The sequence below is a fragment of the Microtus pennsylvanicus genome, chromosome 9, assembly GCF_037038515.1.
Source record: "Microtus pennsylvanicus isolate mMicPen1 chromosome 9, mMicPen1.hap1, whole genome shotgun sequence".
Classification (NCBI taxonomy): domain Eukaryota; kingdom Metazoa; phylum Chordata; class Mammalia; order Rodentia; family Cricetidae; genus Microtus; species Microtus pennsylvanicus.
This window is the reverse complement of record NC_134587.1, coordinates 35527079-35551344: the sequence shown is the minus strand read 5'-3', so window position 1 is coordinate 35551344 and position 24266 is coordinate 35527079. Positions and strand designations below refer to the sequence as shown.

General features: G+C 36.3%; 1 protein-coding gene across 1 annotated transcript in view; it reads right to left on the bottom strand.

Moving 5' to 3' along the window:
- Lrp1b (LDL receptor related protein 1B) overlaps window positions 1–24266 on the bottom strand; it is a 1720116-nt gene that overhangs the window by 1089934 nt on the left and 605916 nt on the right. The window lies entirely within an intron of this gene.

Here is a 24266-nt window from a genome sequence, read left to right as displayed (position 1 = left end):
AGGTGAGAGGAAAGAAAAGTCTGTGTGTTAGTTTTATTTTTTTGAGGGCAAAAATTCATAGTTTGAATTAGGAAACCAAACTGCAGACGACACTATGAGAGCACAGCTCTGACTTCAAAAACTTTCAGATTGCCTATGTGAGAAGACAGTCATTTGAAAAGATATAAAGCATATGAAATGAAATATATTTTTAAAATAATTCCATAAAACATAAATATGCTTCTCAACCATTAAAACAGCATGGTTTGCAAGCCCAAGGATTCATATTCTCTGTTTCTTTATCCTAGATAAATTTGATGAGGATGTCAAACTTCTTCAGTCTTAACTTAATTGTGAAAGTTGGTTAATGACAATTTTTTCTCAATACATCATTTTAGATTTAATTTGAGTACCAAATGAGGGCTGTTATGGTAGCTAAATAAAGAATGTTCTAGCACTGAGAGTTGCCCTTTACAAATACCTTTCTTTCTGTTGTATACTCCTAAAGGAGGAGAACTGACATGCTTGTATTGTACTCTCACTACTTAGATGAGACAAAGTGATAATGAAGAAATAACCAGGGTCATGTGAAATTATGAAAAGCACAGAAGAGGGTACTTATAATGAATAAGAGAGCAAAAAGAAAAAAATACATTACATAAAGAAATAGAAACTAATACTGATAACAGTTTAATGTACTTTTAAATTCCTATCAAATATAAATTATAGGTTTACATGATTCATTTCTTTCATAAAAACTATTTACTTCCAAGCTTTTGTATTTTAGCACATATAAAAATGATTCCTAATGACTTACCACTATAGATTAATATTTCTCTCAATACTCATAAGAGATACTTCTTTTTTCAGTAAATGATTATTAACACAGGAACTCACACTTGGTAAGGTGCAAAAAGTAAAAGATCATGGAATGCTCTGTCTTAAGTGGGGCATCCCTATCACATTCCTTTCTCCCAAGGCTTAGGAATCATTGTTAAAGAGGTACCAGAAAGAGTGTAAAATACAAAGATGGTGTGTGACTACAGGAAAACATAGTCTGCCAGACAGAACAGGACAACTGCACATGTGAACTCAGAGTATTGTGAGGGCATGCACAAGAACCATCCACACTCCAACTAGAGCTAACCCCAGCATGGAGAACACTGTTGGAAATGAAGTTCCACACCTAGCCATGGAACTGCCAGGAGTTGATAACTACTAGGAGAAGCAGTGTCAGTTTTATTTAGGTGAAACACTGATAAGTTGACTCTTCTTCAGTGGAAGACCACATGCCCTCAGACATAGGGCCAAGATACATTGGACTTGAAGAAAAACATATGCAATATTGGGTAAGTAGGGAAGAGGAGTGTATCTGAAAGGAGATGGAGGGAGATGAATATTATCAAAACACATTGCACCAAATTAGCAAAGAACTAATTAATATTTTGTACATTGGCTGAAATGTTGCCACTAATAGGATTCTCTACATTTTTGAGGTATATTTATATAATTTCTTCCATAAAGTTTGCTAGTTTGTAATATACCTCTTGCCAAGAATGTGAAATGTATTTTATTATATAGTTCATGAACTCAATTAATCACTATTTCTAAAACTACCTGTTTTTTCAACAGTCTATGCATGGATATATCTATATTCATATTTTTCTAAATATTACAAGTCATAGTTGAAAATTAACATGACAAAAAATAACTTAAAACAGAATTATGACGTTATATGTATCACTGTTTAATAGTTATAAGGGATTTCAAAAAATAAGTGTTTTTCTTTAAAAGTGAAAATTCGGCATAAATGTCAAATTGGTATTTAGGCCAGTGATATGTACTGATATTTTTGAAATTCCAAGTGAGTGTATATTTTTGAGAGATTTTTAAATCTTTATAGTAAGAAAATAGAAATGAATTAATAGTTAAAACTTGCAATTGTTCAATGAAAAATAGTATCTGATTGAGACAAGGAAAGTATGGCCATCCATTTTAAGATACTGATAGAACTAAAGAAGGTGGAAAACAAAGACACGCTGGGGTCCAGAAGTTATGCCTACCTTTTTACAAACTGCAAAAACTGAGACATATCTTGATTATTGGAAAACAATATATAGAACTATGAGATTCTTAGTGCTAGCACACAGAATCAAGCCAGAAGCTGGTCAGAAACAGGAAAATGTGTGCTTTCATTGTTCACCAGCTGGGGGAGTCTTCACTCTTGCCTTCCCTTCCACTGTTGCCATGGAAATGACAATGTAGCTAGAGCTTTCTTGGCAGGCTAAGATTCAGTCTATCCTTCCACGAATCTCATACTAAAGTATATCAAGACAATTGTATAAAAGCGGAGGTTCTTTGTAGAAATGGTCGTCCTCTTTGAGAGGTAATTTCGCAACTGGATAAAATAGTATCTTAAATCCTTTGATCGGTGTCAGAGTTATTTAATTGGAACAGAGAAAAAATTCATACACTACATACACAATATATGGAAACCCAGGTCTGGGCACCCAGATATATAAAGGTAAATATAGCATTAATTTTATAAATATTTCAAGTAATATTTATAAGATTAACATGAAACATACACTTAAAATTATGCAGCTATAAATATCTATTATCAACAGTTATAAAGTAAGTCTTGAAAATTAAATGAGAGGCAGCAAATCATTTATCAGTCAATTTCCTCCTTGAAGGCAGGCAATATGGGTATGTTGTATATTGTGGCAAAATGCATCCCTGGTGTTTTGTGTTATTGCAAGTGAGAATAACTCCATGATAATCTTTTAGTTCTACCCCAAATGAAGAGAGAAAGCAATGTGATCATAGCTTCCAATTTTGCCTATATGAAAAAAAAAGCATGTGGCGAGGGCAGTTCTTTGCATGGCTGAGATATGCGATACTTCTCGAAGTCGCTCATCAACATCACCAACATGACATAACAGAGGACTTGTCTGAAGTGTCCAGGATATTAATGTATCTGGCACTGCTGTTGCAGCTGCTGGGTCACAAAGAGTTAAAGATGCTGGGGTGAGGTAGGCCAGTTAACAACTGAGAACCTCAAAGAAATACAAAGAGAATCTTCATCACATAGACTTTTCCTTTAGTTTAAACACTTCCAATTCACTAAAGATAATTTTAGGTTACTAAGTACTATAGTAATATTTTAAATACAACAGTTAGAAATATATTTCTTTTTAAAATCCTCTATATTTTAGCAATACTCCCAAATAGTATTTGTTCTTGAAATTATTTAACTTTGCCCAATTCATTGAAATAGACTTCACTTTTAAAACTAAGTCTTGCTTTACAAACTGCCTACCCTCCAAGGCCAATGTAATTCTTCTGTACTCTTTTAAATGCTACATTATGTTTTGAATATGGAGAAAATAGTTTCTTTATTCAATTTATAAGGTGTAAGACACAGGCACATCAAATGTTTGTCTGACTAATGATGCTGAATTTGTTTTGCAATTACTTGGACAGATAACGGTTGCAGCAGAAACAGCATCAGTGCCCAGTGCCAAACTCTCCCTGCAGGCTGCCATTACCACCTACTTTCTGCTCCTTGTGCTACTAAGACTCATCCCTGTTGTCTTTTGTAGGGATAACTTTCCAGTGGTCCTTTGTACTCTTTCTGAAATTCAATTATATGCTCTTAATCAGTACCCAATAATAAAGATATTTTTGCTAAGTGAATATTTTTCAAATAACAGTCATGTTGTCTATTTAAAAATACATCATTAAACATATTTTCAGCATTTAGATTTTTCGTGCTTCATGCCTGTTCTCTGGCTTTACTCCACTCTCAGCATTCTGATGATTTAGTTTTCCTCAGCTGAATAAAGATTAACCTATAACAGGAAAAAAATCCAAAAGGTCTAGTACAAAAAGGAAAATGGTCATTCTTATGGGAACTTAAATTATGCCCACAAGACATACTATACATTATTTATGGGACATTCTCAATTAGTAAATTGTACAACTAAATTTTAAATTGTACTTTTGTTCAGAGTGAACCAGAGGGACCCAGTTTCCTTCAGAAACTTCCCTGGTTTCCTGTCGAATCTATACCCTATTTTTCTATCTCCTGCCTCTTGGACTCAACCATGTTACTGTGGATCTTCGCCTCTCCATTATTTTTAGCATACCCAAATGCACGTCCACATTACACATGTCTTCTGAACATCCTCAGCCTAAAGAGAATCATTGACATTGGCACATGATCGCTGTTTGTCTTGAAAGGTCTCCATACCGCAGTCCATCACTTGGAATTGGTCCATGACTTATTTTCCAGCTGTTTGTTGTAGCATCAGACTGTGAGATCTGATATTAGGAATTATTTTTTTCATCCTCATGGTACAATCTCCCAACACAGCATAACATACAATGTCCACTTGAAGGTCAGTTGTTTGAAAGAACACAGAGAATAGAACACTGCTAATTTCTATTTTTCTTCTGACATATAAGAATGTAAATTTTTCTCCCATTAACACAATTCATTGACAAGGTTCCACTAATAGAAATTTCACCCTGTGACTACATTCAGTTTATAATGATTCTTAATTTCTGGCCAAATCGAAACAAAATGTCTTGACTTGATTTCATTATCTAATTGAAATTTAATGAGCATTTCTTACAACTAATATTGAAATTTATATTGTTTCATTTGTTGACTTTTTTCTTTGCCCCGCCCAATCCTTCAATGCAAATTTAAACGTTGCCCACAGCCTCACTTTTACTTCACAAACACTGTGCAACAGAGTGCAGAATGCGTTAGATCGGAGACCAACATGTGCATTTGTCTGCATAGTTATTTAGTAGTCATCTAAACTTAGTACTGTTCTTACCCCACTGAAAAATAGCAATAGTGATAGCATCTACATTAGAAAATTGTAATAGGTGCAAATGAAATTCCAGGTTTAGTTTTGATGCACGGGGTAAGGGCAATGCCAATGCTCTCCATGAAGTGAACTTTCAATGCCATTGCCCATATTAAAGTTTTACTTTTATGATGTTTAGATCTCTGAATTTTTCATGAACTGTGCCATAAAGGCAATTCTGCAACAACTTACAGATAACAAGTGCTTTCATTTCTTTTGCCACAACTTAAAATACGGTGTATCACATCACAGAAAGGAGTCTGTATAAAAAAGTAGTCTATAAAAATATCAAGTGAGAAATAATTTCAAACAGAAACACATGAGATAAAAGAAAGAAGCTTAAAACAAGAAAGTTTTGGATTTTGTTTGCGTATTCAATTTAAATATTGAAATTTTATTATAGTTTTTAGAATCATGTGAAAATCACTGTTAAGTAAAGTTTAATATTGCAGAAGATATGGTTTTTTTTCTATTTGTAAGGTGTCTTAGAACTCAAGCTGTGGAATATTTAATGCTGTGAACATTTTCTCTTTATTATTTTAAGACCCCATAACTCCTAAGAATACTTTATTTATTTTAGGACAATTCTCTTAAAATTAACTTTCTATAGATATTTTAAAACACATGTTTAATGTCAATATATCTTAATTATATATTAGGGTTTCCGAACAACCATTACACTGTTTATAGCTGTTTAATACTTTCTATCTATATATTCATTTTTATTGTATCAATTCTTATCCACTTTAAAATATAGTTCTTTGAACATATTACAAAAGAGTATTTTCTTAAAGTTTAGAAGAGATAAAGTGGTTCCTATCCAACTAGATGTGTAGAAATATTACATTAGTATAGTATTATAATTGCCAAGGATTCAGAATCAAAACAATTACAGCAACCAAATCCATTCATAAATATCACATGGCAAGTGCATAGGATTCTTGCTCATGTTGTTTCAGCTGATTGGTACGTAGTATAAATATGCTTCATGAACACATGTTCATTTACTGACATCAAAATGACAACTGGGTGATGTACACCTGTGCACAGGCACACCTACTGATATTAAAGAGAACATGGGGCTGTGTACACAGACATGCGCATACACCTATGATATAAGTAAAACATTGCGCTATATGCACATGTTCATATGTACTCTTACTGATGTCAAATGGTACTGGGTTATGTACACCTGTGCATAGGTGTCCGCTGATATTAAACAGAACACTGGGCTGTGTACACACACATATGTGTACACCTACGGATATTAAATATAACACTGGATTTTGTACTACCATAACAGTGAAAGCACAAACTTTCTTTATCAGTTTGATTCCATGAGATTATGCTCTTATCTTCTATTTCAATTTTACTTTATATTTTATGTTTAGCATAGATCTGGGGCTTTTTTACACACTTAGCAACATCGCTAGCCTCCTATCATTTAGTTCTTCATGTGCTGTCACAGCCAACAAAATGAAATTTTAATTCAAAGGGGAAAACAAAATAATTTTATAGCATTTCTAATATAATTGAAATTATATTTATGAACTTTCATTTCTAAATAAAACAATGTTGGCTCCTCATTTGTTAGAATAATCTGTGTGATTCGCTTGAGGAAAGAGAAATACGAATAAAACCTTCTGTTCCTCATGTGCACTCAACCTAGTATTAATTCCAGTCGACCAAATAATTTCAAAGGAAAACATGTTTCTGCAATAGACTTTTGTTTACATACTTCAAATGTAGGTTGTAAAGATTCAAGAACCCAAAGAATTGTAAAGATTACTGATTTTGTCTAGTGCCATCTCTTAAGCCCTCTCTGATATCTTCCTGCTTTCATAGAACCCTGCAAAAGGAAAGTTTGCACTTTGATAACACGCTCAGGGGTTAAAAATCTCTTCTCATTACTACTAATCTTAAGGAGTCTATTGATAGAGATAGTTGTGTGTTGCATAAAGATATATATATATATATAAATTAAATGTTTAAAAAGCATGGCTGGGCACTTAGGAAGGTTGTGCCATAGTAAAGCAAAGTTGCCATGATCACAGTCCCCGCTGAAGACTGTGATGGATCTGGAGGTAGACAGATGACAGTACCGTTCTTTCATTACAGAATTCTAAATCACATCTAATGACATTACTGTGCTAAGGTGGTGTCTCAGGGCTCAAGAAATAGCTCAGTTGATTAAGAACACCTACTTCCCTTCCAGAGGACACTGGTTCTGGTCTTAGCAATTACATCAGGTGCCATTTTTATTTCCAGCTCTGAGAGACAGCCAATGCCCACTTTTTGGTCTCTGTGAGCACCCAAATACAAATGACCTTCAGTTACACACACATATTTTAAAAAATACTAAAAATTAGTTGTAAAATTGTATTATGTTTATGTGTACTTGCATATGTTTATTGTGCATGATTTTGAGTATATCAAGTGATTTTTCAACCACTTTACTGACTTTGGCATTTAAATAGCACATACACAAGAAGTTACAACATTCTTCTACCTGACAACTGGATATACAACATGCATCATATTGACAAAGAGATATTAGTATACTCTCACGATCAAGATTTTGACATTAATTATAGTCTTCATGATAAAAATTGATTAGGCCAACTGACTTCCTACCTTCTAACATAAGGACAAATAGATTAAAAAGTCAATGAAATACTGCCTTCATTAATCCCAGAGCTCACACTACATACAGTGCTTATTTGTTTAAACTCCTCCTTTCTTCCTCTCCAGACAATATTCGCATGTTCTTGTAATGTTAAACATTTTCTTGTGAAAAACAGAGGAGGATTTGTATAGATAGATGAGACTAAACAACTATAATCAGGTGTCTGGGTTGCTAGAAATCTTTTTTTTTTCTTTTTTTTTCCTTTTTTCTTTTTTCCTGTCTTTGGCGTAAATGAATGCAAACAGATTGTAAAATATATACACAGCTTTAATGGGGAAATTAGACTTACAGTACCAAGGTTCCCTCGGAGAACAGGAAGCAGAAGGGGCAGCTGCATGCATGCCCAGCAGATTTATAGGTAAACATTCGCCTGAGGCGGACACGCCCCCTAAGGCTGGGCTTAACCCTACAAGGGTTTCTCTGTAGCTTTTTTGGATCCTGTCCTGGAACTAGTTCTTGTAGACCAGGCTGACGTTGAACACACAGAGATCCTCCTGCCTCTGACTCCCAAGTGCTGGGATTTAAGGCACGCACTACCATTGCCTGGATCTAGAAATCTTAATACATAATTTAGTAATAGGTAATTCTACTGAATGATATGTCAACATTGCTTTATTTAAAAGTTCATAAATCCAACTTTAATTATGGTTGGAATATTATAAATATCTTTTGTTTGTCTCCTTGAATTAAATATCTTCTTGTTGGCTGCAGTAACACACGCAAAAGTAAATTATGGGAGGTTGAGCTAATTATGTGCAAAACCCTTAGTTCTATTCCAAGCATAAAAAATAGTACAAAGTATATTTGTGATCAAAGCTATAAGCATAACCTCATGTAATCAAACAAATACAGAAATGTTGTGTTCTCACTCCAAAGATAGCATATCATTTGCAGATGATATAGTTCTGTTTGGAGTTGAACTATTGTGTGACAATATCCTTCGAACACATAGAATATCTTCACCTCTGAGTCTAGCGCATTCCCCCTTGTTCTTATTGGTTACTTTACTGCGATAGCATAACAGCTACTAGTTATGGTTGAGAAGTTCAGAGCAGCATGGAAAGTCTGACACTCTAGCCACAGACAAGACTCCCTGATATGAAGCCCTCTAAAAGACTGACACTTGATAGGAAAGGACAAAGACAAGAAAATAGTCCAATAAAACTACCCAAGGAAAGAGATTTTGCTCTCTGTTACAAGGTATGTTGTAGGGTCATAGTCTATTGATTAGTCCCTATGACAGATAGCTAAGCCCATGCTCATAAGAAGCATTGCATCTGAGTTCATTGTTGTCGACATAGGGACGCTGTTCTGTAGTACTATCAAGAGGGGAACATCTTAGAAATCTGCCAAAGCACAGGCTAGCTTTTCCAGAATCTTCATATATAGGCTACAACAATTAAAGGATAAATGTGCATTTCCAGTTAAGACCTAAACTCCAAGATTTTGAGGTGCTATTCTTTTAGCCAACTGAATTCAATGGAATTTTCAATGTACCGATAACTAGCAAAGTCCATGAAACTTTTGTTCCTCTTCTCTCAAAGGAAACAAGCAAACCAATACTTGATGTTTGATAACCAACTTAGAAGATACAATGTTGTTACTACTTCATTTTCATTTGGGAAAAAAAAGGTGAGGAAGTCTCTTTGTGGATCTACATGAAATATCTTTTTTTGTTGGTTTATGTCTTCCTTATAATTTAACTAAATAAAAACTACTTCAAAAACCAAGAAAACAGACATATTTTATAGCTCTCGGTGAAGACAGCACTAAGGAGAATACCACCTTTCTGATTTATAGAGAAAGGAGATCCATATTCTCTACGGTGACCACATACCAGAAGAACCAGAGCTTGCTGGTTCTCGTGGCACGTGCAGCAGAGTTCTTCAGCTGGCATTGCTTATTCACTGTTCCACTGGAGAGAATCTGCCTGACATTAACCAGGACTGAATGAGTAAAACAGAAACAGAGGGGAGATGAATACAAAGCCTTCCATTGTTCTCACTAGTTTTCAGCTTACTCTGTGTTTAAACTAATAAGCAATAATTTGAGAGTTCTAATTAGCCTCCACGCATATTAGGGGGAAGTCTGTCAGAGTGTGTCGTCTTCTCTTGCTGAAACAGGCTACCAGAAAATTATTTTTGCAGAAGAAGGAAGAGGAAGGTAAAATGAAAATAAAGATGCCTGAAAGAGTTCATAGAAATCGTACCATTAAGTCTTTGCATAAAAAGAAACATATAATATACATAATCTTGTGTATTAGTATACGTATATTATTTTAATAAGTTTTCTCTCCTGGGATGACAATACTCCCTTTAAGAGCACCCCAAAAAAATCCAATAAGAGACATGACATGTCCTCTTCTAAGTTTTTGGTCAGGGCTGCTTGAGAGACTCCCAAAATATACAGTCTATTGCTGTTTAACCCTTGCTTGTCTCCTAAAGGTGGAAGGTAAATCCCTATGGCTGGAGACAGAATGCATTTCGGAAACATGGATCAGAGACCTTTAAGCCAGAACCAACTTTGTTGCCACCTCCCTTAAGGACTAATTTTTCTGGTACCAAGAAGTAACTTGCAAGCTTCCAAGGGAAGGGGGTAAGCAGCATTTCTATGCAGTTATGATGACGACGAACCACTTCAATGACCTGTGTGACATGAGAAGCCTAAAGGCACAGCGCTGGCATGCAGATCTTGATGACTACCAACAGCTCTCCAGTTGAAGTGAAGACTTGCTCAACAGGACATAAATCATGCCTGCTACTGGCAACCTAGTCTATTACCCAGTACCAGTGAAGTCAATGATATTAGAGAAGAGCACTCCACCGCGTTATTTAAACCAGCACAATCTAAACATCTGTCTTTATACCCACAGATAAGTGCAGTCTGCATCCATATCAAGGAAACTTCTCTTAGCAACTATTGGAGCAAACCACTACAGAAAATCATAACCAATCAAAAGGCAGAGCTCTCCAGGCCAGTTCCAATGGATACATCTCCAAAACACTTCTATTCCCCAACTCTCAGGAAACCTTACAGATGAAGGGGCTAAAACATTGTAAGAAGCAGGTGATCAGAGAGTTTGCCGGGAGATTTTTGTAGTGGTTTAAATGAAAATGGGCTCCACAGGCTCATAGACTAGCATGTGTGATTACTCACTAAGAAGGAATAGAAAGTATGGTTAGGTGAGAGAAAGTGTAGCGTTTGGGATGGGCTGCAAGGTTTCAAAAGCACACAAGCTAGGAGGTGGTGGCACAGGCCTTTAATCCTAGCATCCAGGAGGCAGAAATAGGCAGATCTCTTTGAGTTCAGGGCCAGGCTGGTCTACAAAGTGAGTTCCAGCAAGGGCAGGACAGTTTCACAGAGAAACCCTGTCTCAAAAAACAAACAAACAAACACAAAACCATCAAAAGCTCAAGGCAAAACTAGTCTCTCTTTGCCTCCTGCCTATGGATCAAAAAATAAGTAAGCTCAGAGTCATGGAAGCCTGCCTGCTGTCATGATGTTCATGAACTGACACTCCGAAACTCTAAACAAACCCCAGTTAAATGCTTTCTTCTATAAGTTGCCTTGGTATTGGTGATTCATAATAGCAGTAGTAACCCTAAGGTAATTGTGTCTCCTAGTAATGTCAGAAAGTAAACCTTAACGTTTCATCAGTGTGGCTGCCTAAACATGAGGTAAATGAGGACAATACCAATAGATATGACAAAGTAGAGATGGAAAAGCCCATAAGACCTCAACCCTACACAAGGAGCTACAACCTTACACAAAGAAATCCAAGAAATTCAGAGAGCTGGGAAAATAGTTTTAGTCAGGAAAGAACATATCAAGGTCATCCTTAAAAATATACATAGTAATAATATACAGACTGAACAGGTTTGTAATATATTTGTCAACATGTACGTATATGCATGTAATAACAATTAATGTCAAAAAAGTGGCCATTAATTTGGTAGAGAGCAAGGAGAGAGGTGTAGGACCATTTAGAGGAAGGAAAGGGAAGAGAATATAATTTATTATATTCTCATAAAACAAAAATATAAAATGAAAGTGAATTTAAAATAAGACAGTTCATAAGTGTGAGGAAGATGCATTGTTAAGAGCCAAAGGTCAGCCCAACACTCTTGCGTGTGATAGCCCTCCTGCAGTTGAAGACTGTGTGTATGTTAGACCAAAGGTGAAAGGCTTTAAATGAAAGATGTTCTTCAAAATTTAATTTTAATTGAATTCAAAGCAATGTTCACTCTGAAAATGACTTCATGATGCACTTTAAAAAAACAGTTTGTTCATGATTGTATTCTATAAACGTCACAGTTATGGGATAATTGCTGTGTATTGAGTGCTTTCGATGTCCCCATCTCTGTGGTAAGCACATAATGTCCATTATCTAATTAAATTCTTGCAGGAACACCATGAGCTAGCTTTTATAATTGCTGTTATAGAGATGATAAAATTGAAGATTGGAAAGGTTAAATACTTTCTTCAAGGTCACAAAGTCATGCTGGTATGTGAATTTAGATACCTTACTTATTCAAAATCTGCTTTCCCTTTCACTGTATTATTCTGTGCAATGTTCTCAAAAGAGGCAACAAAGCCTCATTATGTGTCAGTCTGGTCGACTTAACTTTCTTTCCTCTTAATGAAGATCAGTACAAAGAATCTTGGGGAAAACCAATAACAGCAACTTACACATCACTATCATCATTACTGTTTCAAAGTTATAACTTTTACATTTCTGAAACAAAGGCTTTTCCCACAGATGAAGCTGTTTGCCCACTGTTAACACATGGCATACACTGTCGAGTCTCCCGGCATCTGTCACCAACTAGAGAAAATAAGAGGGGAATCCTGCCAGCTATTCATGACCATAACGTCTTGCATTGTGTTTGCCCATCCCAGGCTTCCTGGACTATTGCAATAAATAATGAGGAAACGAGGCCTAAAGATGACAAGTGAGAGGTAGAACAAACAGGCTGATAGATATATAATTTGAGTGGTACTGGAGTAGCCTCTTCCTCTCACAACTTATATATGAAGGAGCATAGAATTATTTCAGAAGTCCCATGAATGCACCCAGCAGCTACTGTTTCCAATAAAAAGTAGCAGTATATTAATGTTGTATCAAACATCCTAATTGTCTTACATTTACTTGGTAAATATGGGTTGGGGCCACAGGTGTTGTTGTTTGTTGAAAACGAGCTTTAATTATGGACATATTTCCTATGTGTTTTGTTTTTCTCACAGAACAATGAATATACATTGTCCTGGAGTAAGTGTGAATTCAAATCCATTTCAATGGTGTGCATTGCTAGAGAACTGTTCAGTCCTTCAAATGATCTTCAAATGACTTCTGCTTGCAAAGCAATCTTTCCTCCAGAAAACTGATGAATCTATCACCATGTGAATATATCCACACGGGTGAGCAATCCTCCTGGGTCATGAAGATTAGCCACATAGGAACTGCCTCCTGCCTCTGGTAAAGCCTTGCTGGTTCTGCCACTTGCTCCAGTCTCATTTATATTTGGTTGGTTAAGCAGGCCTAAGCCCAGCCGCAAGAATGGCAACATTACAGGTATAAACCAATATAAAATCTGCCCTTCTGTAGTGCAGGTCCTGATTTTACCTATTAGCATCTGTCACTAGCATATCCTCTACCTACTCCCAACAGAAGGCAAAACTCTGAAGCAATCACAACCCCAAAAAGGAAGGTCATCCGCTCTGTATTCATCACCTAGTCATTAAAGACAAGCCTCAACTTGCATGAAACATGTTACACTAAGTACTCACTTAGAATCTTCCCCAAGACTCCAGAAGGTCATATACCTTCTCAGCTCCTAGTCCACCATTTTGGCTCCCTTGTTTCAAGCACAATTAAATTTCTTCAATTTATCTGAAAAGCTACTGGCTAAATATGCAACAGGCATGCAACAAAGGAAAAGACCAGCAAAGCATCCTTCTCTTTCTTGACAAATATCACTTGGCAATAATTACTTCCTTTCAGATTTTATGAAATGTTCAACTGCTCACAGTGTAGACTATGGAAGGCTAGGTGTTGTTTAAGAATAGTAGAGTAATAGTAAGATTCAGAATGAAACACATGAATGGAACCTTAACATTACTAATGCTAATGGTGTCATCAATATCAGCCTACTAGTCAGAATCAAAAAAATTAGAAATTAATAAACTGCAAGTACTATTTGGAACACTATAAGATGGAAAGAGAAAGAGAGAGAGAGAAAGAGAGAGAGAGAGAGAGAGAGAGAGAGAGAGAGAGAGAGAGAGAGAGAGAGAATTCTAATGATTTATCTCCTTTTGGAACATCTTTGACTCAGGAAGAAAAAACAACTACGAAAACAACAAAGAGATGTGAGACTTTTCATGGTCCATACTGAGTAATATGGAAAAGGAGTGCAAGCAATGGAATTCACACATTACATAAAACTCCTGAGAAATCCCTGAATGCAGAACAGCCAATTTTGTTGCGCCCCCCCCCCCCCCCAGCTCATGTTTCATCAATCCTTTGAATCTCCCCTTCACCACCTTGTTTTGTCAGGTATATTTGCAAAACAAGCCATTGATTCACTACTGTGTCAACTTTTCCTTGTGATGCTTTCACACCTATCTATGTGTGTGCACGTGTATGATACATAGACACAAGGACACCAGAATGTGGGTGAGAAGAGACAAGAAAAAGGGGCATCAACAAAATCTTACAGGAAATGGATAACGGAGCTGGCCAGTATAAACCTGGACCTAACCGCAGAAACCCAGAAATGTGAGCCTGTTCCACCTAGTCTGAATGCCAAAGAGTTTGAGCTTATTGTGCTTTTTTTGCCCGCTTCTCCCAATTTGTATTGGGGTATAAAAGTGTATGGAAATTAAATGCTGGTGAGAATCCAGCATTCCCTGTTCTGTGTTTCCTTGTTATATTTGTTCTTCCCGTCTAACATTTCTAATGTTCTTTTCACGCTTCTACCCTGAAATGTATGAACCAACCATGGCTAGGATTATGGTGGATCACCCCAAAAGTTGCCTCAAGACACGTATTTACTCTGTAGACATTGAAATACACGCATAAAATCTAAAAATAAAAAATGAAGATCATACTGTCTTCATTTTATTTTTATACACATAATGCAAATGAATTCCAAACAATTAATTTGCCAATTCAATGTTGTTAACAGAGAAACTGAAATCTCACAGCAGATTGAACCTCGAAGGCCTCAGTGTGAGCACGCATGCAGGCACCCACAATTTGGTGAACAGAAAATAATATTCTGCTGCCAGAAATACAAAGAGTGTACAAAACACCCAAAACCACTTCTGTAGGATTTTTCCCTGTGCTATCTTCAACCCAATGAAGATGATAAATGAGAGCAATTACAGCAAAATAACACAGGACTGAATACAGAAAGAATAACCCATACCATTTCTTTAAAGATGCCTCATTTATATGTAAGATTATCTTGGAAACATTAGGTTTTATTAGTCTCATGGATTACAGCGCTCACCAACATTTCCTCTCATTTCATACTAGACATTTGATCAGTTCCTGACTCAGTACCCTGTTGTAGAATCTAAGACATTCCTTTCCATTTGCACCCAAAAATAATTCCATATTTTTAGTATGTTACAAACGTTGGTATAATTCAGTTTGCTATTTTTATGTTTAGTTAGCATATGCAGTATTTGGGTTTCATTGCGGAGGAAAAACAAAAGAATTGGAAAGTGTTATATTTAGTGAGGTGACTGACTCAGAAAGGCAAATGTCACATTTATGTCTCTGATGTACACTGCAGTGCTCTTGCTACTGTGAAGACTGTGATTCAGTAGATGTATACGAGGGCTTGGATTCTGCATTTCTATAATGTCCCAGGTGCTGTGTGTGGTGTTCTACTGTGCAATCCATACTCTGAGCAATCCTGGGGACCTCCTAAAAACTTAACACAATAAAACCTATTGTCTATTTTTCAATAAATACTTTCCCTAAAAATGTCTCTAAACAAAGAGAGAAACGGAACACTTAGCATAATTTAGTCACAGTCTAATGCTGCTTTATTCTAACAGGATAAATATTTGGGTTGGTGTACATGTTCATATGTTCAGGGTTGTGAAGAAGGAGGAGGAGGAAGAGGAGGAAGAGGACCTTTTGGGGTGACCTACCATCCTGTTAATCATTTTTTAAACATTAACATATTGCCACCTGCTAGAAAGGCTAGGTTTTAAAAACGTCTGAGGACTTCATGTTTGGGTTGGTGTACATGTTCATATGTTTAGGGCTGTGAAGAAGGAGGAAGAGGAGGAGGAGGAGGAGGAGGAGGAGGAGGAGGAGGAGGAGGAGGAGGAGGAGGAAGAGGAGGAGGAGGAGAACAGTAAGGCAATGAATCCCAAGAAAGGAGAACTAGATGTAAACTTTGGGGCATTAGCATCCAAATATGACAACTGGTAAAGCGAGCCACAAATGAGGAGGTGATCTCTTGACACTGACCACAGAGCTTGTTTAAAATTCGGAGTCATCTCTCAATTTGCTACGTATTATACTGTATACTGACTGAAAGAACAGTCTCAGTCACTGTGACCCTGAACATGCCACCTGAGAGGCTGGTGGATGGGATACAAACTTTTACTTAATGTGTTACTCCTTGTAACTCAAAAAGGCATAGAAATATAAATGTGTGTAATTTACTTCCCTACATTTATTTTAATCTTCAACAATATCTCCATATCTTATTACTTTCTATTTTTTATTGACTTTTATTGAGCTCTACATTGTTCACTGTTCCCCTCCCTACCTGTCCCCCCCTCTCAAAGTTCCCATGCTCCGAATTTACTCAGGAAATCTTGTCCTTTTCTACGTCCCATGTAGATTAGATATATGTCTGTCTTTCTTAGTGTCCTCATTGTTGTCTAGATTCTCTGGAATTGTGATTTATGGACTGGTTTTCTTTGCTTTATGTTTAAAAACCACTTTCTTAAAATTGATATTTTAGAAAGTTGGAGGGTTTTGTCTTTGAGAAATTGGCAGCAAGGACATTTCAAACCGATGTCTTTAGACTGTCACAAGGGTCTCCCTCCTCTGCTGCTCGCATTTGTCTGCAAATGTAGCAACAACTCTGCCACCAATTTTTTATTAGGTTGTGAGGAGAGAACTGATCTGTATCTATTTTGCCATATAGCCATTTAGTGTCCTAATATTACTGCTACAAATTAACCTGGAATGACTAGTGCAGGAAGGGCCAACTTTCCCATCATTCCCTCCAGTATGCAGTGTGAGGAGGAAATTAGGGCTTGCAAAGGTAGCTGGGAGATGTGGAAGAAAAGCACTGAGGGCTGCTTCTCTTCTCTACTTTCCCCTCAACTTAAGATCTGTAAAACTCAAGAAAAAAACCTGTGTCCAAAGGGCTCAACATTCCACCAACCTATGATACTAAGTTACAAAATGCTAAAGAAGAAAATATTTAGTCTTTAAAATCCAGTGGTAATATTATTTATTTTTTTATTTATTTAAGGGAAAATTGAGCCTCAGTGAAATCAAAAGTCAAATTTAGAATTAGGAGATGAATTCTTTCTGAGTCGTTAAAGAAATGTTTCCCAAAGTGAAAATAACCTACCAGAGCAGGGCAACAAACAGAGCTCTGTGAAGGTTTCTTGTACCTTAGCACATTTACTTTCCAAAAGTATATTCTTATTGCTTTGATACTTTTAGTGCCTTGACATAGAAAAGGAAAAGTTAAATTTCTTGACGTAATTCACCTATTGACATTAGTGTCTGAGGCTAAGATGCTACAACTCACCCAAAAGCTGTAATCATGATTGATGACTAACCAAACAAGGTCATAAACCAAAGGTTGGAATTGTGGAAAGGGAGGTGCAGAATCTTGTACAGTTTTGCTTTAAGATAACATGGATGCTTTGTTAGTCTGAAATCAACATTGTGGTTGATACTAATTTTACAATTTATTCCATGTACAAAATTAACTCCAACGAAGACTACAAGCTCCAGATATTAAAGGGCTATCTGTGGTTCCTTTCCTTCCTTTTACCTAAGGTTCTGAGCAATGCTGTTTCTTAGGCTGCAACTCTGAACCTGTTTTTCTCAAGATACTTTTTGATGTGCGTTTTAGGACACTGCCATTTTGAAATATAAATCCCCTCGCAAGTTTCCTACCTGGTGAAATAACTTTTCACAATGGTATCCCTTTATATCCGTCACTGTCTATTATAGCATCAGTGAAACTGCTAGGAGAATAAAGTTTGAACAGACATCCAATCCTTCAAAAAGACTCCTAGCCATTTCTAAACACCCACCTCAATGCAGCAAAACTGCTGCTCTCGAGCCGTCAATACAGCCACTGTCTAACGGTTACCACCTTGTCAGTTATTGCAAGGCCGCATGATTTTACCACACCAGGGACAACCAGTCCTCTGTGTTGCTAATTTCAGCCACCGATACCCTCTGTCTGACTCATGCACTAAAGTATTATCTGCTTTGTGTACTGTTGCAAATAACTCCAGAACCCAGAAACAGCCCCTATACGTTTGCTGTTGACTTTGGTAGTTTGATCTCCCCACTCAATCAGCTTGATCCTGACCCCACTTCCTCCAGTTCCTGTAAAGTCATCATTACAGAGACTCAATTTTCTGTGATGACTTCTAGCGTGGATTTGTGTTTCAACTTTGGCCTGAAAACAAAAGAGTTGTATTTTTAAGATTAAAAAGTGGCTATAGCTTTGCTATTAATGTAGTTAATATTACTGAATGTTGCCCATCCATCCTGAAGTGGTCTAAATGCATGATCTATTAACTCATTTTTCAACACACTTTCATTACGACTACTGGGTTATACAAATGAGGAAACAGAGACATGGGATGGAAATATATTATATGTGGCCAGAGCCAGTATTTTTAAGATCCAAGAGTTGAATTCAGATATTTTGTGTTTGAAGTCCTCACAGGTATCCACAAAAATATACTGCTCTGAAAGAAAATCCTGGATGCACACAGGGTGTGCTGCTCTCGTTGGCCCTTTGTACTTTGCCTCACAAGCACCGACTCTCAACTCCATTTTGGAATTTTCTTCTCTGTTACTACATCCTCTTTGGTAGGTTCTGGGTACTGCCATGGAGAACGGTTAGAATTGGTTTCTGTCAAGAAAGGATGATTCTGAACAATTACTATAACTATGCAAATATTTTATTGTTTATATTCTGAAATAATTGTAGATTATAAACTTGTTTAGTAATAGAGATGATAAGATTTATCTTAAACTGTGATAATATGCAGAAAAGAAGGAATTTTCTTCTTTCCTATTTTTCCTTGCCATTCTAAAAATATCATGTTTTAATTTGACACAAAAAATAAAAGGTATAAATTTCACACCATCTGGATAATAAATGCAGATAAGAATACATTTTAAATTATTATATATAATCTTTAATTTTTATGTATATATTTTAATTATTATGTATATATTTTAAAATTATAAATTTAAAACTTATTACTTTAGCATAATGATTATGTTAAACTGGCTATTAATAAATAGTAGATATAGATGAAAATCTCTATTTTCCTTTTTTTCTAATCAAAGACAATGTATGAATATAATTTGTGAAGATTGCCTGTTCTCTCCTGTCTTATTTGGCTATTCATATCTTCTATACTAATAATTTTTTTATTTTGGGGGGATGCATGTTTTTATGTGTATGTGCACAATGTGTGTGCATGTACACTTGAGTGTGGGTCATGGCCCTGACTCTCCCATGGCACCAGTGTGAGAGTGTAAAACAACCACAGATAGTTTTTCTCACTTGGCTCTCTGCTGGTTACTGCTATGTCTTCTGTCTTCACCCCCTGCCTCCTGGTAAGAGTTCTGGGAACACATTTATTTAAGTTTTCTTGTTGTTGCTGCTTTTAGATATTTGTATTTGGGTTCTCAAAGGTGCTGTGCAGATACACATAACTACACAGTGGGCCATCTGCAATGGAGAACAACTCCTTAGTGCCACGTAAGTCTTACCTACTAAAACACCAGTTGAGGATAACAACCATGCTCCCAGAGATTTCTCCATGAGCATAACCAATCCTGTTCCTCCATAACTTAATTTGTTAGTGTCATATTTGAACTCCCCGGTCTTAGCAACTTCTGCGTGTTTTCCTGTCTGGTTGCGAAGCTCCAGGGCGGAACTAAAACAACCCTTTAATCCATCCAGTATTCGTCACCTTTATTCATAGATCTCAATCACTCCATTAGTGATATTGTCAAACATTTTCCTGCCGTGACTGCACTAAATTCCATGTTAAATATAATCAACAAATTATTTGCACTCCGTAGAAGGGAAGCAAAGTGGTTGAAATTTAGGAATTCTGCTCCAGATCAGTAACTGTCACTGAGAAAAGCTTGCCTGGGGACTATCACCTGCAGAAGAGATGTCAAATTGATGAAACTCTGTGACAGTGTCATGGAGGAAGATGGATTTGGACACTTATTATCCAGAACTAAAATTAAAGGTTTTTTTTAATGTTAATATGGGAGGTTTTTTTTCTAACAAATAAATTTATATCCTGAGGAAAGAATGACACTTAGAATGTTTGAAAAACCATAAGAAATCTATTTATATTTTTGTTATATGTAATACATATAAGTATACTTGGAACGAAGGACTCTAAGGACCTGAGTTAGGTCTTAACTGAAAGCCTCCTCCCTGAGGACTAGATTTCATACTACTGCAAGTTGCTATCAACTCACCAAGAGAGGGGAACAACTAATATTGCTACTCCACTCTGATGCTTATGAACCACAGCAGTGATCAGCATGGCCAAATACCGCAAAACGTACAATAGTAGCATTCATTTCTTGGTGGTAAAAAACAGCTGTGTAAGTTTTAAAGTCCCTCCAGTAGAAGAAAAATTATACCTAGAACTGGAAACTTTGCTCACTCACATGGTGCATTTCAGAGGAGAACCTACTAATGTGACTATTCTAAGCCAGTATAACTCCTAATTTCATTCTAAGCACCTCTCCTTATCCCAAAGATAAGTATTGCTATATACCTTATCATCTGCACTTCTCTCTTTGCAATAGACAGATCCAGACCATTACAGAAAATCACCATATAAACAAAATGCAGAGAACAGTGATTGTAGTGTGCTCACCTCCAATGGATACATCTACAACAAAACTTTGGCACACAAGGCTCAGGGAATGTTGGAAATAGTGGATGGAAAGATTGCAAGAAGCAGAGGACCAGAAAATCTTTTGTGAGATTGTGACTCCTAGAAATTATAGAGAAGCCTAACCCATGATACCTTTAGCACTATGGATGCTTAAAAAAGACCCTAACGAGAAAGAATAACACCAATAGACATGCTAATGTGGAAGGGGGAACTGTCCAGCAGCTCCACACCTAGACAAGGAATTACAGGCCACTAACTGTTGCTAAAAGCATAGCAATTAATTTTCCCCAGGGATGGACTTAAGTGGTTATTTAATGTCAAGTAATCAGGCCTTAAAATCATGGAAGCTACATTAAAGAGACTCGTAAGGTCTTTCATATAATTACATATAAATATTAGTTACGTTTAGGAAAGAGGCCATACATTTGAGAGAAAGAGAGAGAGCTAGGTGGGTGGCATACAAGGGATTGGAGTGAGGAAAGGAAGAAGGGACAGATTAATTATAATTACATTTTTACTTTAAAAATTAAAAATGAATAACAAGAAAAAGAGAGTAGATAATCCAATAATCTAATGGACATATGAACTTTTTGTAGATACTTGTGCAGATCACACCTCGTCTTTTGAATGCTCCAGAGGCAAACCTTTTGCTTTCAAGATGAATAACCTAAGCAGAGAGCAGGGTAATCCTTCCTTGAGGGTGTGGCCACTGGTAGCTTTTCCATGCTCTACTGGGTAGGTGCATACCCTGGATCATATGGGAAGCACTAACAGAACCTAACAGTGGGTCCCCACCAAAAAAATAGTGTGGTGAGTTTATGGGAAAAATGGGGAAAACTGGTAGAATTTGGCATAGATGTATATTTCATTATATGCAGTTATGAAATTGTCAAAAATAAAGATGAAATTTTAAAACAGTGAGAGAAGCATCCACTACCTTTCTTTCAACAGCATTGTTTATGCAGCTTCAATTTTTTTATTCATCTCTTGGCTTTTACATAGTGTGTTCTTTCTTTTGACATTTTCCCAGTTTATTTGAGGCAACATACTTGGATAAAGCATGTTAATTATTGTGTACAATGTAGACAATTTTCAAAGAAGAAAATCCTGTTTATTTATAAATGGAGGCTATAAAAATGTCTTAACAGTAAACTGCTTACTTCCCACGTTTGGGGAACAATGTCAGACCCTAGAATACAGATAACATTCAGGCAAGTGTTGTGACCATCCTTCATTTAGGTCAACACTGGGAAAGCTGAGGCCGGGTCTCAGGAAAAGTGGGCTGACAAGATGACTAAGGCAGGAGCTTTGAGTTCATGGAAAGACCTTACTTTGATTAATAAAGTAGAAACTGATCAAGGAAGGTATATGATGTTAACGTGTACCCATACACACACATACACACTCATGCTCTAATGTCCCCATATGTGAGAAAACCTATATGCAAACATGTGCATTGTATACACAATCACACAAATAGACATGATAACTCTTTTGTACTTTTAATTTTGGCAAAGGCAGTCCACTGATGCTTTTTAGTTTTAATCTAGAGAAATGGTCTCTTCTCGATAAACCTTGTTTCTCTGATGTTGGTGATTTATGGGCATTTTACATGTTTATTACCAATTGTAGTTTAAATTATAATTCATTAATAATCTCACCATGTAAATCAGCATGTATAGTATCAGTTGTGTATAAATAAATACAATAAATATGTAAATATGATTAAATATATCTATGTCCCATAGCAAAATATCTAGAAATTAAAATTAAGACCAAATTAATTTCATTAATTGAATGCCAGACATATCACAATATGCAATGAGAAAAAAAATAGTTCATTGTTCCTGTTGATAGTAGTGTCCAGGGACACACTAGGCATCAATTCTGGATTGTATTTCAAGTACTAGTACAATTAAGTCATGTTAAACTTTGAAGGTAATGACCCATAACACTTAACTGAAAGAGGGAAGTTACACAACTTTCATTATTATTTTTTTTCATTGTTGGATTTTTTTGACTTCCTGGAAACTTGCTTTTCTGCAAGATTAGCCCTTAAATTTGGGAGTGTGGCACTCTACACAAATGAGGCTATGCACCATAGTTAGCCAACATATGGGGCATATTTAGGATGCTTCCAGGATGCATCCCAGAGAATTATGCTTTGAACAGAGTGACACAATACAAGTTACCATTTATGAGCAATTCTCCACATACCTGCAGCATATTCTCAGACTTATGGTTCAGTAAAAATAGCAACAGACCTGGTGTCAGATGTTTGACTCTGGCATCCTCCAACTGGCAGACTCTGAGCAAAGCCTTTCAGCAACCTTTGTCTCATTTCACCATCTGTCAAACTCTGGGAGGAGGTGCTGCCGAGCTGGGTGCCTGCCCAAATCACAGTCCAACCTCACGGTTGAAGCAGGCCGAGGATGAAACCTAACGGCGGGCGTAGAAGACTTTGCATCATCTTACCTCTCCAATTATATGTCATTTTCAAGAGTATTCCCTTTGACTCTTGTAGCCTATCTGAAGAGTTGATTTCAGAATTATTTGTACCTTAGCAGAACAACAGTTTTGGGTTGTTTTCTTTCAAAATCATCTGTGAGCCAGTAACCCTAAAGCAACGTATTGTGAGATGACAGAGCATTTCCAGGATTCTTTCCAAGAGAAGGGAAATAGGTTGATTGTGTTTGACCAAGCCTTGTGGCCCAATGTTTTGGCATTGAGCTTAAGTGGAGATTCTCCCTAGAGTTAGGTATTGGGTTTTCATTAATGTCTGCATCTTAGATTCTAATTTGTTTTCATCAGTATATAATCACATGCGTGAAATCTCGGGAATCACTTGATTCTTTTCAAATAGCGCTGTACCTCACAGGAATAGTCAGATGTATAGATTATCAGTAGCTACAGCTAACAGTATTAAGAAAAACTTTAGTCTGTAAGAAAAAATTAGTAGCATTATTTACAACTAGAGCACATAGGTCATACCATGCCCAATGACAAGAAGTTTCAATTATGGGCAACTTATTGTGAAAATCAAAATTTAAATCTTTAGAGGTCACTGAAATTTTGGAATTCTGTTAAAATGGATGATCTTCATTAAGACCTTGTTTGAACTCACAGAGAACTGTGCACTTTACTTCAATAACAATAAAGTCCTCTCATTTAATAAAGATATAAGCATTCATCCGTATGTATTTTATATAATACATGCTATATATATATATATATATATATATATATATATATATATACATACATACAAATATATATGGACCTAATAATTCAGATACTCCATATTACCTTAACAGTTGATGTATTCAATAACTGAGATTTAAGTACTGTTTGCTAACTTTGGATTAAAACATATATGTATTTTTGGTTACTAACATAATCATATGGCAATTATGTGGGAAATTTTTATGGGAATGTTGAATTTAGTGACAAAACACAGTAGAATATTGGCTTTGTTAGTAACAAAGTCCTTTTTCATATGTGCATAATTTACAGCTTGCTAGAACACATTCCCTCGTGGCTCTATC